Below are 16002 nucleotides of genomic sequence, written 5' to 3'. Positions count from 1 at the left end.
CTGGCAAAAGGGGGTGAAAGGGTTAACTAGCGGAAATCAGGGGGTTAAAACCATTATTGGGTAGTATATCGGGGTACCTAGCGCTATAAAAACCTGGCGGTGAACCTAAAAAAATAACTAGCTACCTAGCGACTGTAGCGACACTAATGCAGCGATCAGAAAAACGATCGCTTAGTGACACTGGCAAAAGGGGGTGAAAGGGTTAACTAGCGGCAATCAGGGGGTTAAAAACATTATTGGGTAGTATATCGGGGTACCTAGCGATATAAAAACCTGGCGGTGAACCTAAAAAAATAACTAGCTACCTAGCGACACATGCAGCGATCAGAAAAATGATCGCTTAGTGACACTGGCAAAAGGGGGTGAAAGGGTTAACTAGCGGCAATCAGGGGGTTAAAAACATTATTGGGTAGTATATCGGGGTACCTAGCGCTATTAAAACCTGGCGGTGAACCTAAAAAAATAACTAGCTACCTAGCGACTGTAGCGACACTAATGCAGCGATCAGAAAAACGATCGCTTAGTGACACTGGCAAAAGGGGGTGAAAGGGTTAACTAGCGGCAATCAGGGGGTTAAAAACATTATTGGGTAGTATATCGGGGTACCTAGCGATAAAAAAACCTGGCGGTGAACCTAAAAAAATAACTAGCTACCTAGCGACACTAGCGACACATGCAGCGATCAGAAAAATGATCGCTTAGTGACACTGGCAAAAGGGGGTGAAAGGGTTAACTCTAGGGGCAATCAGGGGGTTAAATCTTTATTGGGGGGTGATAGGGGGCTACCCTGGACCTAACACTAACTGTCCTGACAGTTTTTACTGTCACAACTGACACTGAATGCATTGATCAGTAAAGAAATGATCAATGCAATCAGTGACACTGTGACTGGGGGGGGAGGGGGGGAGGGGGGGGGATCGGGGGGCGATCGGGGGGGGGATCGGGGGGGGTTTGTGTGCCTGTGTGTACCTACATGTCAGTGTAGTGTTCGTGCAGACTTACTTTTACTCTTCTCCTCGTAGTCCGGTCAAAAAGACCGCCCCGAGGAGAATGACATCACTTCCTCCTTCCTGTGTAAACAATACACAGGGGAGGAAGCTTCTCATTGGCCAGGAGCGATCCAGAGGGGGTGGCCGAAAACGAACGGCCATCCCCTCATCACGGAGCGCTCCTGGACCGAATCGGACCGCCGTATCCAGCGGGAGGGGGTCCGATGGGACCCCCCACCCGCTGGAAGGCAATCACGTAGATGTACGTGATTCTGCCTGCCTGTGCCATTGTGCTGACGTACAATGGCAATACGGCGGTCCTGAAGTGGTTAAGGAGAACCCTGTACCCATATTAAAAAAAGGAAATGCATGTGGCCCCCAGGCCCTATATACTCAGAACAGCAGTATACAGGCGGTGCAAACAAGATAGGGACTGTGTAGGTTTGTTGTGTTAAGTTGAATCTGTTTGTAATTTTCAACTGGTACATTTTTAAAGTGTAGCTCCAGTCAAAAAAACTATTTTTAAGCTTTTTGGAAAACATAGGGAAGGGTTATCACCCCTGTATAATTTGTTTTGTCATCCATCTTTTTTCATCTCACTTGCTGTTGTCTCCTTCCATTTGCAAGTAGGAGATGTTTGTAAATTGGATGTTTGAAAGTAGGGGCCTGCCCTATATGCTCTGCAGAAATGGCGGAACAAGGTGTTGGTTTTGCCACAACATTGTAAGCCCTGAAAGTGACTCGGTAGGCGCTGGAGCGCCCTGCTGTGAACGATTATATCAAGAATTGTAATTACATGCCATTGTTGAACAGTGGTAGAAAAATTGACCTTTGGTGGTTGTGGTGCTGGTGCCACAACACTATAAGTCCTCACCGTTACTCTGGGTGGGCACAGGAAGGGGCCCTCCTGTGAAATATTATATCAAGAATTGTAATTACATGTCCCTGTTAAACAGGGGCAGAAAAATTTGGCCTTAGGCACTGCTGCTGGTGCCACCACACTGCAACCTCTTCCATATACTCTAGTTTTATTGCAGGAATTAGCCCTGCTGCAAAGCATTGCATCAAAAATTGTACTTAAACGCCTCTGTTAAACAGGGGCAGAAAAATTGGGCCTTAGGCACTGGTGCTGGTGCCACCACACTGCAACCTCTGCCATATACTCTAGTTTTATTGCAGGAATTAGCCCTGCTGCAAAGCATTGCATCAAAAATTGTAATTAAACGCCCCTGTTAAACAGGGGCAGAAAAATTGGGCCTTAGGCACTGGTGCTGGTGCCACCACACTGCAACCTCTCCCATATACTCTTGTTTGATTGCAGGAATTAGCCCTGCTGCAAAGCATTGCATCAAAAATTGTACTTAAACGCCCCTTTTAAACAGGGGCAGAAAAATTGGGCTGATGGCATCAACCAGAACCAGAAATGTTCTTCCAACATATCAGCGGAGGAGGAAGAGGATAGACAATCAACTTAACAGGACAGTCACTCAGCATCAGCATAGGCAGTCTTGAAGGGATGTGATATTTAAAAAAAAATTATTCTGTTACATCAGCTTCAGGTGCTTGGTAGCTGTGGGTGATCCAAGACTGATTCATCTTGATGAAGGTCAGTCGATCAACTGATTCGGTGGACAGGCGCACCCTGTGATCGGTAACAAAGCCACCAGCAGCACTGAAGGTGCGTTCCGAAAGAACGCTGGATGCAGGACAGGCCAGTAGCTCAATTGCATACTGTGCAAGCTCTGGCCAGTGATCCATCCTCAAGACCCAGTAAGCCAGAGGATTTTCCGTGGGAAAGGTGTCCAAGTCTGACCTTGCCCCTAGGTATTCCTGCACCATGTAAATCAGACGCTGGCGATGGGTGCTGGAACCGATCATACCTTGGGGCTGCGGACTAAAAAATTGTCTGAAAGCATCAGTCAGACGGCCATCTTCTCCACCGCTCCTTCTGACCGATGCCTCAGCAACACGTTGTCCAGGACCAGGAGTTTGTAACCTCCTAGTCTCTGGGAACGCGTTGCACAGACCTTTCTGCAAGGCCTCCCGGAGATGTCTCATCCTCTGCTCCCTCTGCGATGGCAAGATAAGGTCGGCAAGCTTACCCTTGTACCGTGGATCAAGGAGAGTGGCCAGCCAGTAATGGTCCCTCTCCTTGATCCGAAGAATACGAGGATCCTTCCGCAGGCTTTGCAGGATCAGGGAGGCCATGCAGCGTAGGTTAGCTGAGGCATTCGGTCCGGAGTCCTCTGGGTCACTAAGGACAACATGATCCGCAGCTACCTCCTCCCAGCCACGTACAAGTCCACGTGTTTCTTGGGACTGTAAATCATCCCTACAAGACTGCTGCTGCTGCTGATGCTGCTGCTGAGTGCCAGCCTCCACCTCCATGCTGACACAATCATCCTCCTCCTCCTCTTCCTCCTCCTCATCCTCTTCCTGTGTGATGGGTGGCACAGCAGGAACACTGTCTGGATAAAGGGGGCCTTGAGAGGCAAGGAAGTCCTCCTCTTCCTGCCTCTGTTCTGCCTCAAGTGCCCTGTCCATTATTCCACGCAGCGTATGCTCCAAGAGGTGGACAAGAGGTACAGTGTCACTGATGCATGCACTGTCACTGCTCACCATCCTTGTGGCCTCCTCAAACGGTGACAGGACAGTGCATGCATCCCTGATCATGCCCCACTGGCATGGTGAGAAAAAACCGAGCTCCCCTGACCCTGTCCTGGTGCCGTAGTCGCACAGGTACTCATTGATGGCCCTCTGCTGCGTGTGCAGCCGCTGCAGCATGGCCAATGTTGAGTTCCATCTGGTGGGCATGTCACATATAAGGCGGTTCTTGGGCAGGTTCAAATCCTTTTGGAGCTCAGCCAGCCGAGCACAGGCATTAAATGATCGGCGGAAATGCACACAGACTTTCCTGGCCTGCTTCAGGACATCCTGTAAGCTGGGGTACCTGCCCAAGAACCGCTGCACCACCAGGTTAAGGACGTTAGCTACACAGGGCACATGGGTCAGTTGTCCCTGTCGGAGGGCGGAGAGGAGGTTGGTGCCATTGTTGCAAACCACCATTCCTGGCTTAAGCTGGCGTGGCGTCAACCACCTCTCGGCCTGCCCCTGCAGAGCTAACAAAACATCCGCCCCAGTGTGGCTCCTGTCCCCCAAACAAACCAGCGCAAGCACGTCATGGCATCGTTTTGCCTGCGTACTTGCGTAGCCCCTGGAACGCCTACGGAGCACCGCTGGTTCTGAGGACAGAGCACTGGAAGAGGCCATGGAGGAAGAAGAAGAGGAGGGGGTGGAGGAGAGAGGTGTGTCACAACCAATAGTAGCATTTTGGAGGCGTGGTGGCGGAACAACCTCCAACACTACTGCACCTTGTCCTGCATCCTTCCCAGCTGCCAGAAGAGTGACCCAATGGACCGTGAAAGACAGGTAACATCCCTGTCCATGCCTGCTGGACCATGAGTCAGCGGTAATATGCACCTTACCGCTGACCGCCCTGTCCAGCGAGGCAAGGACATTGCCTTCCACATACCGGTAGAGAGCCGGAATCGCCTTCCATGAGAAAAAGTGGCGTTTGGGGACCTGCCACTGAGGAACCGCACATTGTACAAACTCACGGAAGGGGGCCGAGTCTACCAACTGAAAAGGCAGCAGTTGAAGTGCTAGCAATTTAGCCAAGCTAGCATTCAACCGCTGGGCATGTGGATGGCTGGGAGTGAACTTCTTTTGCCGGTCCAGCAGCTGGGGCAGGGACATTTGCCTGCTATAATCGGACGTGGGTGTACCGCTAGCAGATTTCTCGGAAGCACTTGGCTGTGACACACCTAATTCTACACCTTCATTCCTCTCAGAGCAGATTTCAGAGAGGACTGAAGGTCTAGTGGGGTTGGAGATGCCAGCTGATGAGGAGCAAGGAGAGGTCCGCTTTGTTCTTTGGTGTGGGTCTTTGAGGTACGCTTGCCAACGAGCTGCATGGCAGGTCAACATATGTCTGGTCAAGCATGTGGTGCCCAAGCGGCTGATGTTTTGGCCACGTGAGATACGCTTGAGACATATGTTGCAAATAGCAGCGGTGCGATCTGATGCACTCGTCTCAAAAAAGGCCCACACCAAAGAACTTTTAGAATAACGCGCAGAGGCAGTGCTCTGCACAGGCGGAGCTCTGCGGTGTGATTCAGCCGGTGTGCTGCCCCTAAGCTGGCCCCCGGAGGGCATTCTGCCTCGTTGGACATGTGCCTCCTCCTCCTCCTCTCTCCTTCCAGGCACCCACGTGGAGTCAGTGCCCTCATCATCCCCTCCCTCTTCATCGCTGTAGCAAACCTGGCAGTATGCTGCAGCTTGTGGAACATGACTGCTAGATTGCTGTCCTTCTTGAGCATCCCCTCTCTCTGCGCTCACGCTACTGCCTTCCTCTAGCTGAGTGTCATCATCAGAGCCCACAAAACACTGGGCATCCTCCTGGAGCATGTACCCAACACTGTGCTCAAAGAGTTCAGGAGACTCCTCAGGAGAACGTGGTGGGTCTAGGGAAGGAGTCACTGATGATGACATTGAGAGGAGGGAAGACGATGCGTTGGCAGCTGCTTTGCTAGTACCCTGAGCCTGGGTGAGAGAGGATGAGGAGGATGAAGAGGGCTTGGTCATCCACTCTACCAAGTCGTTGGCATGTTGCGGCTCAACATGTCCAGCTGCCGAAAAGAAGGACAAGCGTGTCCCATGGCCACGTGCTGATGACAATGCACCGCGTCCACGACCAGCACTGTTGTCTCTAGACACAGAGCCTGCTTGCCCTCTTTTATCGGCTCGCGCCTGTCTGCCTCTCCTTGCTGCCCTTCCAGACATGGTAATGGCCTGAAGGGAGTTGGGTAAAAAAGCAGTTGGGTAGTGTATATTGTGCTAGAGGCACACAACACCCACTAACTCCTGCAGATGCCTTTATTATAGAACACCAGAGATAAAGGGGTATATACAGATGTGTGCTGTGCTGTGCTGGAAGCACACACAACTTCCAATAACTCCTGCAGATGGCAAGTGGGCTCAAAGAGAGAACAGCTATGTAGGTGGATATAGCGGTATGTACTGGGTACAGAGCACGCAGACAGCACGCACTATCTCCTAACACTACTGACTGCCAGCTCTATTATAAAAGATAGATCACTAGCTATATAGGTGAGGTGAATATAGCGGTGTATACTGCGGTCAGGGCATGCAGACAATAACCACTACACAACAGCAAGATCGAAAATCGGCCGAAAACGATCGGTGTGTACTGTGTTGAAGGTACACAGAACACCCACTGCTTCAGACGCCAACACACTACACAAGGCCACGGCGCTGGCTGTGGCCAATCATGGCTCTCCTCGCTGCTGGCGCTGCGATTGGCCAAGCATGCAGGGTCACAGTGCATGCTTGGCCAATCATGAGCCAGCAATGCACTGTGCCATCGCAGTGCATTGTGGGCCATGAGCGCCACACGAATTTGGCGCGAACGGACCAAAATGTTCGGACTTCGCCGAACGGACGAACAGCCAATGTTCGAGTCGAACGTATGTTCGACTCGAACACGAAGTTCATCCCTAGTGGTGAGATGTGGCAAGCTCATAAAGAATTATCCAAAGTGACTTGGAGCTGTGATAGCCACAAAAGGTAGCTCTTTAGGGGGTGAATAGTTATGGACATTGACTTTTTCTGTTATTTTGTTCTATTTGTTGTTTGCTTCGCAATAAAAAAAAAAACATCTTCAAAGTTGTGGCCATGTTCTGTATATTAAATGATGCAAATCCTCAAACAATCCATGTTGACTACTTCCAACCCGGCCAATGTACATATATGGCCAGGTGGGTGCCCTCTCCTTTTGAGTGGACTTCATGAACGTCCTTCAGAAGGAGGGGGATCGCGCGCACGTGCCCGTGCAGCGGCTCGATCCCGTTGCGCTTGTGTCACCTGGACACGGCGCATCTCCGATCGGCGGGGGGGGGCTCTGGGATTGGCCCTCCTGATCACATGATGGCCGTGTCCAATCACAGCTATCATGTGATGTAAACAGACAACCGGTTGCAAGTCAATCAGCTCTCCTCTCCTCACATGGAAGTTGTCACTAAGGAGAGGAGAGCCGATTGCTGCAGCCAGCTGGTGATCAGTGAGTATGAGCTGTTTTTTACAGATTTTTTACTCACTGATCACCTGTCTAGTATAAACACACATGTAAAACACACATGTCCCCAAAACACACATGTTTCCAAATAATAAAAACACCTGTCCCCCATATATGTTCCACTATAATCACATGCCCCAATGATTATCTGCACACATATGTCCGTGATGACCTGCACACATCTGTACATGATCATTTGCGTACATATGTCCATGATCACAGAAACCAATTATTATACACTTAACACTATTTTTTTTTTTTTACCAAAAACATGTAGCAGAATAAATTTTGGCTTAAATTCATGACAACATTCGATTTTTATTGGATTTCTTTTAAAATAGAAAGAAGAAAATACTGTTCTTTTTCCAAATTTCTGCAATTTTTTTGCTTATATCGCAAAAAATAAAAAACGGAGTTTCATAGTTTCATAGTTAGTTAGGTTGAATAAAGACACCAGTCCATCCAGTTCAACCTGAGTGAGTGTCTACCCCTATCCCTGTACATTGCACACTCACATTGGTTCCTACCCTCAAGGAGCCCACAATCTAAGGTCCCCATTCATATACTAAGGCCAATTTTGGACAGAAGCCAATTAACCTACCTGCATGTCTTTGGAGTGTGGGAGGAAACCGGATTACCCGGAGGAAACCCATGCAGGCACAGGGAGAACATGCAAACTCCAGGCAGGTAGTGCAGTGGTTGGGATTCTAACCAGCGACCCTTTTTACTGCTAAGTGAGAGTGCTAACCACTACACCACTGTGCCGCCCTTGAATAAAGTCTTGAATAAATATCACCAAAATAATGCTCTATTTGTGCGAACAAAAAGATTTGGGTACAGCGTAGCATGACCGCACAATTGTCATTGAAAGTGAGAGAGCGATGAAAGCTGAAAAATGGTCTGGGAAGGAAGTGGTAGCGAAAGTGCCCTGTATTGTAGTGGTTAATTCCAGGCTGTGAGGCAACAAACATGAAAAATGCCAAGGGGGTGAATACTTTTGCAAGACACTGTGTATATATGTATATATATATATATATATATATGTGTGTGTGTGTGTATATATATATATATATATATATGTATATATAAATTCATTTTTTTTCCTCATTAATGTACACACAGCACCCCATATTGACAGAAAGACACAGAATTGCTGACATTTTTTGCAGATTTATTAAAGAAAAACTGAAATATCACATGGTCATAAGTATTGAGACCCTTTGCTCAGTATTTAGTAGAAGCACCCTTTTGATCTAATACAGCCATGAGTCTTTTTGGGAAAGATGCAACAAGTTTTTCACAACTGGATTTGGGGATCCTCTGCCATTCCTAGTTGCAGATCCTCTCCAGTTCTGCCAGGTTGGATGGTAAACGTTGGTGGACAGACATTTTTAGGTCTCTCCAGAGATGCTCAATTGGGTTTAAGTCAGGGCTCCGGCTGGGCCATTCAAGAACAGTCACGGAGTTGTTGTGAAGCCTTTCCTTTGTTATTTTAGCTGTGTGCTTAGGGTCATTGTCTTGTTGGAAGGTGAACCTTCGGCCCTGAGCACTCTGGAGAAGGTTTTTGTCCAGGATATCCCTGTGCTTGGCCGCATTTATATTTCCCTTGATTGTCCTCCTGTCCCTGCAGCTGAAAAACACCCCCACAGCATGATGCTGCCACCAACATGCTTCACTGTTGAGACTGTATTGGACAGGCGATGAGTAGGGATGAGCTTGGTGTTCGAGTCAATGCCTGTGGCCAATTATAGCTCAGGGGCCACACTATATAAGGCCGCCAGCGCAGCGGCCTTGTGTAGTGTGTTCCGGGATGCAGGGAGAGAAGGATAGGCAGGGACAGTGTGTTCTTTTCTCAGGCATCTGCTGGAGTTAAAGTGGGTGTTTTGTGCCTCCAGCACAGTATACACCTGTATCTACCCTTTATTGCTGGTGTTCTCTAATACAGGCATCTCCAGGAGTTAAAGTAGGTGTTGTGTGCCTCCAGAACAGTATACACCTGTAGCTACCCTTTATTGCTGGTGTTCTCTAATACAGGCATTTGCAGCATTTACAGTGGGTGTTGTGTGCCTCCAGCACAATATACACCTGAAGCTACCCTTTATTACTGGTGTTCTGTAATACAGGCATCTGCAGCGTTTACAGTGAGTGTTGTGTGCCTCCTGCACAGTATACACTACCCAATTGCTGGTTTTCCCATCTCCCTGCAGGCCATTACTATGTCTGGAAGGCCAACAAGGAGAGGCAGACAGTCACGAGCCAATAAAAGAGGGCAAGCAGGCTCTGTGTTTTTAGACAACAGTGCTGGTCGTGGACGCGGTGCATCATCATCAGCACGTGGCCATGGGACACGCTTGTCCTTATTTTCGGCAGATGGACGCGTTGAGCCGCATCATGCCGCAAGACTTGGTAGAGTGGATGACCAAGCCCTCCTCATTCTCCTCATCCTTTCTCACCCAGGCTCAGGGTACTAGCAAAGCAGCTGACAACGCACCCTCTTCCCTCATCTCAATGTCATCAGTCACTCCATCCCTAGACCCACCATGTCATCCTGAGGAGTCCCCCGAACTGTTTGAGCACAATGTTGGGTACATCCTCCAGGAGGATACCCAGTGTTTTGAAGGCTCTGATGATGATACCCAGCTAGAGGAAGGCAGTAGCGCGAGCGCAGAGAGAGGAGATGCTCAAGAAGGACAGCAATCTGGCAGTCATGTTCCATCAGCTGCAGCATACTGCCGGGTTTGCTCCAGTGATGAAGAGGGAGGGGATGATGAGGTCACTGACTCCACGTGGGTGCTTGATAGGAGAGAGGAGGAGGCACATCTCCAACGAGGCAGGATGCCCTCCGGGGGCCAGCTTAGGGGCAGCACACCGACTGAATCACACCGCAGAGCTCCGCCTGTGCAGGGCGCTGCCTCTGCATGTTATTCCAAAAGTTCTTTGGTGTGGGCCTTTTTTGAGACAAGTGCATCAGATCGCACCGCTGCTATTTGCAACATATGTTTCAAGCGTATCTCGCATGGCAAAAACATCAGCCGCTTGGGCACCACATGCTTGACCAGACATATGTTGACCTGCCATGCAGCTCATTGGCAAGCGTACCTTAAAGACCCACACCAAAGAACAAAGCGGACCTCTCCTTGCTCCTCATCAGCTGGGATCTCCAACCCCACTAGACCTTCAGTCCTCTCTGAAACCTGCACTGAGAGGAATGAAGGTGTAGAATTAGGTGTGTCACAGCCAAGTACTTGCAGGCACTCTGCTAGCAGTACACCGACGTCCGATTATAACAGGCAAATTTCCCTGCCCCAGCTGCTGGACCGCTGAAAGACCGGCTCTCTACCGGCATGTGGAAGGCAATGTCCATGCCTTGCTGGACAGGGCGGTCAGCGGTAAGGTGCATATTACTGGTGACTCATGGTCCAGCAGGCATGGACAGGGACATTACCTATCTTTCATGGCTCATTGGGTCACTCTTCTGGCAGCTGGGAAGGATGCAGACCAAGGTGCAGTAGTGTTGGAGGTTGTTATGCCACCACACCTCCAAAATGCTACTACTGGTTGTGACACACCTCTCTCCTCCACCCCCTCCTTTTCTTCTTCCTCCATGCCCTCTTCCAGTGCTTTGTCCTTGGAACCAGTGGTGCTCCACCTGGCACTCAGCAGCAGCAGTCTTTTAGGGATGATTTACAGTCCCAAGAAACTCGCGGACTTATACGTTGCTGAGAGGAGGTGGCTGCGGATCATGTTGTCCTTAGTGACCCAGAGGACTCCGGACCAAATGCCTCAGCTAACCTACGCCTCATGACCTCCCTGATCCTGCAAAACCTGTGAAAGGATCCTCGTATTCTTCGGATCAAGGAGAGTGACCATTACTGGCTGGCCACGGTACAAGGGTAAGGTTGTGGACCTTATCTTGCCATCGCAGAGGGAGCAGAGGATGAGACATCTCCGGAAGGCCTTGCAGAAAGGTCTGTGCAATGCGTTCCCAGAGACTGGGAGGTTACAAACTCCTGGTCCTGGACAATTGTTGACCGATGCGTTCAGACAATTTTTTAGACTGCAGCCCCAAGGTATGATCGGTTCCAGCAAACATCACCAGCATCTGATTTGCATGGTGCAGGAATACCTAGGGGCAAGGTCATACTTGGACACCTTTCCCACAGAAAATCCTCTGGCTTACTGGGTCTTGAGGATGGATCACTGGCCAGAGCTTGCACAGTATGCAATTGAGCTACTGGCCTGTGCTGCATCCAGCGTTCTTTCAGAACGCACCTTCAGTGCTGCTGGAGGCTTTGTAACCGATCACAGGGTGCGCCTGTCCACCGACTCGGCTGATCGGCTGACCTTCATAAAGATGAATCAGTCTTGGATCACCACCAGCTACCAAGCACCTGAAGCTGATGTAACCGAATTTTTTTTTTTGAAATGTCACATCCCTTCAGGACTGCCTATGCTGATGCTGAGTGACTGTCCTGTTATGTTGACTGACTATCCTCTTCCTCCTCAATGATCCTGCTGATAGCTTGGAAGAACATTTTTGGTTCTAGGTGAGGCCTCCACCCCAATTTTTCATCCCCTGTTTAACAGGGGCATGTAATTACAATTTTTGATGCAATTCTTTGTAGCAGGGCTCATTCCTGCACCCCAACTAGAGTATCTGGGAGAGGTTGCAGTGTCGTGGCACCAGAAAGCAGTGCCTAAGGTCCAATTTTTCAGCCCCTGTTTAAAATGGGCATGTAATTAAAATTTGTGATGCAATACTTTGCAGCAGGGCTCATTCCTGCACTCCAACTAGAGTATCTGGGAGAGGTTGCAGTGTCGGGGCACCAGCAAGCAGTGCCTAAGGCCCAATTTTTCATCCCCTGTTTAACAGGGGCATGTTATTACATTTCTTGATATAATATTTCCCAGCAGGGCCCGTTCCTGTGCCCACCGAGAGTAATTGTGAGGACATATAGTGTTGTGGCACCAGCACCACCACCACAACCACCAAAGGCCCAATTTTTCTACCACTGTTCAACAATGGCATGTAATTACAATTCTTGATATAATCGTTCACATCAGGGTGCTCCAGCGCCCCCCAAGAGTCACTTTGAGGGCTTACAGTGTTGTGGTAACACCAACACCTTAGGCCCCCATTTCTGCAGAGCATATAGGGCAGGCCCCTACATTCAAACATCCAACTTACAAACCTCTCCTACTTGCAAACAGAAGGAGACAACAGGAAGTGAGATGAAAAAAGACGAACGGCCAAAAGAATTATACAGGGGTGATAACCCTTCCCTATGTTATCCAAAAAACTTAAAAATATTTTTTTTCACTGGAGCTACACTTTAAAAATGTACCAGTTCAAAATTACAAACAGATTCTACTTAACACAACAAACCTACACAGTCCCTGCCTTGTTTGCACCACCTGTATACTGCTGTTCTGAGTATATAGGGCCTGGGGGACCCACGCCTTTCCTTTTTTTAATTTAGGTACGTGGTTCCCCTTATCCGTACAAGACCCAAATGTGCTGGTAATGGGCAGGGGGGGCTACCCATACCATTTTTTTCTCAATGATTTTCATCCTTATTGCCCGAACCAGACATGAGATTAAAACCGCAAGCAGTTTTAAATGATTTTTTTTCAGTTAAATGTCTTTTTGTGCAGGGGCTGTTCTAAACACGGGAAACACATGCCATTTCACAGGCATACTATAGACGCCCCCCAGGCACGATATTTAAAGGAATATTTCACTTTTTTTTCACTTTAGTCCTCATTAAAATCAGTGCTCCTGAAAAAACTGATGTTTTTAAAAAGAAATTTGGCATTGACCTGGGGCAGGAGTCAGGTCCCCAAACCCTTTTTAGGACAAAATCTTGCTTATTAGCCTTTAAAATTAGAACTTTTTATTACTTCAATGAGGTTCTAAAGTTTGCACAAATTTTCGGTCCATTTGAAAGTTCTGGTGCGAACCGATCCGGGGGGTGTTTGGCTCATCCCTAGTGATAAGCAATGCCTGGTTTTCTCCACACATACCACTTAGAATTAAGGCCAAAAAGTTCTATCTTGGTCTCATCAGAGAATCTTATTTCTCACCATCTTGGAGTCCTTCAGGTATTTTTTTGCAAACTCCATGCAGGCTTTCGTTTGTCTTGCACTGAGGAGAAGTTTTCGTTGGGCCACTCTGCCATAAAGCCCCGACTGGTGGAGGGCTGCAGTGATGATTGACTTTCTACAACTTTCTCGTGTCTCCAGACTGCATATCTGGAGCTCAGCCACAGTGATCTTTGGGTTCTTCTTTACCTCTCTCACCAAGGCTATTCTCCCCCGATAGCTCAGTTTGGCCAGACGGCCAGCTCTAGGAAGGGTTCTGGTCAAGGATTATGGAGGCCACTGTGCTCTTAGGAACCTTAAGTGCAGCAGAATTTTTTGTAAACTTGGCCAGATCAGTGCCTTGCCACAATTCTGTCTCTGAGCTCTTCAGGCAGTTCCTTTGACCTCATAATTCTCATTTGCTCTGACATGCATAGTGCCACAGCAAAGGGTCAGAATACTTAGGACCATGTGATATTTCAGTTTTTCTTTTTTACTAAATCTGCAAAAATTTCAATAATTCAGTGTTTTTCTGTCAATATGGGGTGCTGTGTGTACATTAATGAGGAAAAAAATTAACTTAAATGATTTTAGCAAATGGCTGCAATATAACAAAGAGTGAAAAAATTAAGGGGGTCTGAATACTTTCCATCCCCACTGTGTATATATATATATATATATATATATATATATATATATATATATTACACCCCTCACATTTTTGTAAATATTTTATTATATCTTTTCATGTGACAAAACTGAAGAAATTACACTTTGCTACAATGTAAAGTAGTGAGTGTACAGCTTATTTAACTGTGTAAATGTGCTGTCCCCTCAGAATAACTCAACACACAGCCATTAATATCTAAACAAAAGTGAGTACACCCCTAGGTGAAAATGTCCAAATTGGGCCCAGTGTCAATATTTAGTGTGGCCACCATTATTTTCCAGCACTGCCTTAACACTCTTGGGCATGGAGTTCACCAGAGCTTCAAAGGTTGCCACTTGTGTCCTCTTCCACTCCTCCATGATGACATGAGACATGGAGCTGGTTGATGTTAGAGACCTTGCGCTCCTCCACCTTCCGTTTGAGGATGCCCCACAGATGTTTAATAGGGTTTAAGTCTACAGACATGCTTGCCCATTCCATCACCTTTACCCTCAGCTTCTTTAGCAAGGCAGTGGTAGTCTAAGCCCTTGTAGACACGGTCGGAGATTCAGACGGAATGTGTCCGATCGGACCATTTTGTCGGATATTCCGACTGTGTGTGGTCTACATCGGACTGTTTCCGTCGGAGTATCCGACGGACCAAGTTTTCCAACTTGTTGGTAAAATTTTCCGACAAAATGTTCCGATCGGATCATGTGTAGAGAATTCCGATCGGACAAAGTGCCACGCATGCTCAGATCAAATTCCTACACCAAAGCTATTGGCTACTAGCGTGAACGTAGTCCCGTCGTAACAAAATAATGTCATCACGTCAGATTTTCCGACAACTTTGTCCGACTGTGTGTATGCAGCAGTTTCTGACAAAATCCGTCAGGCAAAATCCAACGGATTTGGTTGTCGCAATCTCCGACCGTGTGTACAAGGGCTTAGAGGTGTATTTTTGCATCTGTACCTTTGTGAGATACTTTACATATCGACATTTGACCTACTGCAACCTTAAACATTTCACCTGGTCAATTTTTTCTGAAAAAGATCATGGACAGAGAAATATTTTCCAACTTAATAGAAGTAATTTGAATTGCTATCTCTTCTGTTAATTGGTTGTCTATGGGTGTTTTAGTTCTTTTAATGCTATAATTGCCAATCATTTGTGAAATGGTTGTCAAATAAAAAATTGGTCTATGATAGATGATTATGGACAGTCAATCATTAATATTACAGAAAGAGCTGTCTAAGAATATTTCATATTGCTGATAGCTATTATCTATAAGATAAATGATTTCAATCTACTCACCTAGAAGCTTGTCACGCTGAATGTCTGAATTCTGTGCAGGTGTGAAATTTCTGTTTATATGACTGATGTTTGCTAACTATTTCTGTCACCGATTTATGATGGCTTTCTCACATTACAATTACTTTACAAACATACAAAAACTCAGTCAATAAACTATAGGGAAGGTGTGTTGTTTTTATTTCCAGATAAGAGTTTGGAAGAACTAGAAATGCTGTCAGTTTTTTTTTTTTGTTTTTTGTTTTTTACAGACAACGTAGTCTTTTATTTTGAACAGTAAACACTTACAAAATAGTAACATTGTGCCACAAATCCTTCTCTTTGTACCTATGATGCCAATCTTCCAATTGGACAACCTGTTCAACAAGGGTTATACATTCAAGTTTGTATTACACACCAGTTTGCATTATTGAGACACGGTGAGTAGTTACTTGATCATAAGAGAGCCAGCCGCTGAGTGTGTGTTTAAAGGGGAAATGTCTAGCCATTAATATTGGGTATTCAACATTCATGAGGTTAGTCGGAAATCTCATTGCACATAGCTGCATTTCCTAACCATGCGTCCCAAATTTTCCCATACTTCACTGGGCAGTCCCTGTGGGCATAAATTTCCTTTTTGCAAAACATTGTTAATTGCAGATATCCATTCCTGGATTGTCGGTGGCGAGACCCTTAGCCATTTTCTTGCTATCAGTAATCTAGCTATGAATAATGATTCTTGCAAAAATATTTTGTGGAATTTGTCTGAATCTGGGTCCGGGAATATACCCAGCAGACATTGTTTGGGGCATAAGGTCAAGGGGGACCCCATCTCATC

At 47.2% G+C, this 16002-nt stretch overlaps 1 protein-coding gene across 1 annotated transcript in view; it reads right to left on the bottom strand.

Annotated features, from left to right (window-relative positions):
- The window catches only part of LOC143930364 (membrane-spanning 4-domains subfamily A member 4A-like), a 212233-nt gene extending 196947 nt beyond the window's left edge, over positions 1–15286 (bottom strand). The window contains exon 1 of the mRNA XM_077454634.1: positions 15189–15286. The gene's annotated coding sequence lies outside the window, so the exon portion shown is untranslated. The remainder of the gene's footprint in view (positions 1–15188) is intronic.
- Between the last annotated feature and the right edge of the window lie 716 nt (positions 15287–16002).

Source organism: Lithobates pipiens, unplaced genomic scaffold, assembly GCF_037356315.1.
Source record: "Lithobates pipiens isolate NorthernLeopardFrog02 unplaced genomic scaffold, aLitPip1_a1.2 Scaffold_25, whole genome shotgun sequence".
Classification (NCBI taxonomy): Eukaryota; Metazoa; Chordata; class Amphibia; order Anura; family Ranidae; genus Lithobates; species Lithobates pipiens.
The sequence above is the reverse complement of the archived record's forward strand: the minus strand, read 5'-3'. Positions and strand labels throughout refer to the sequence as shown.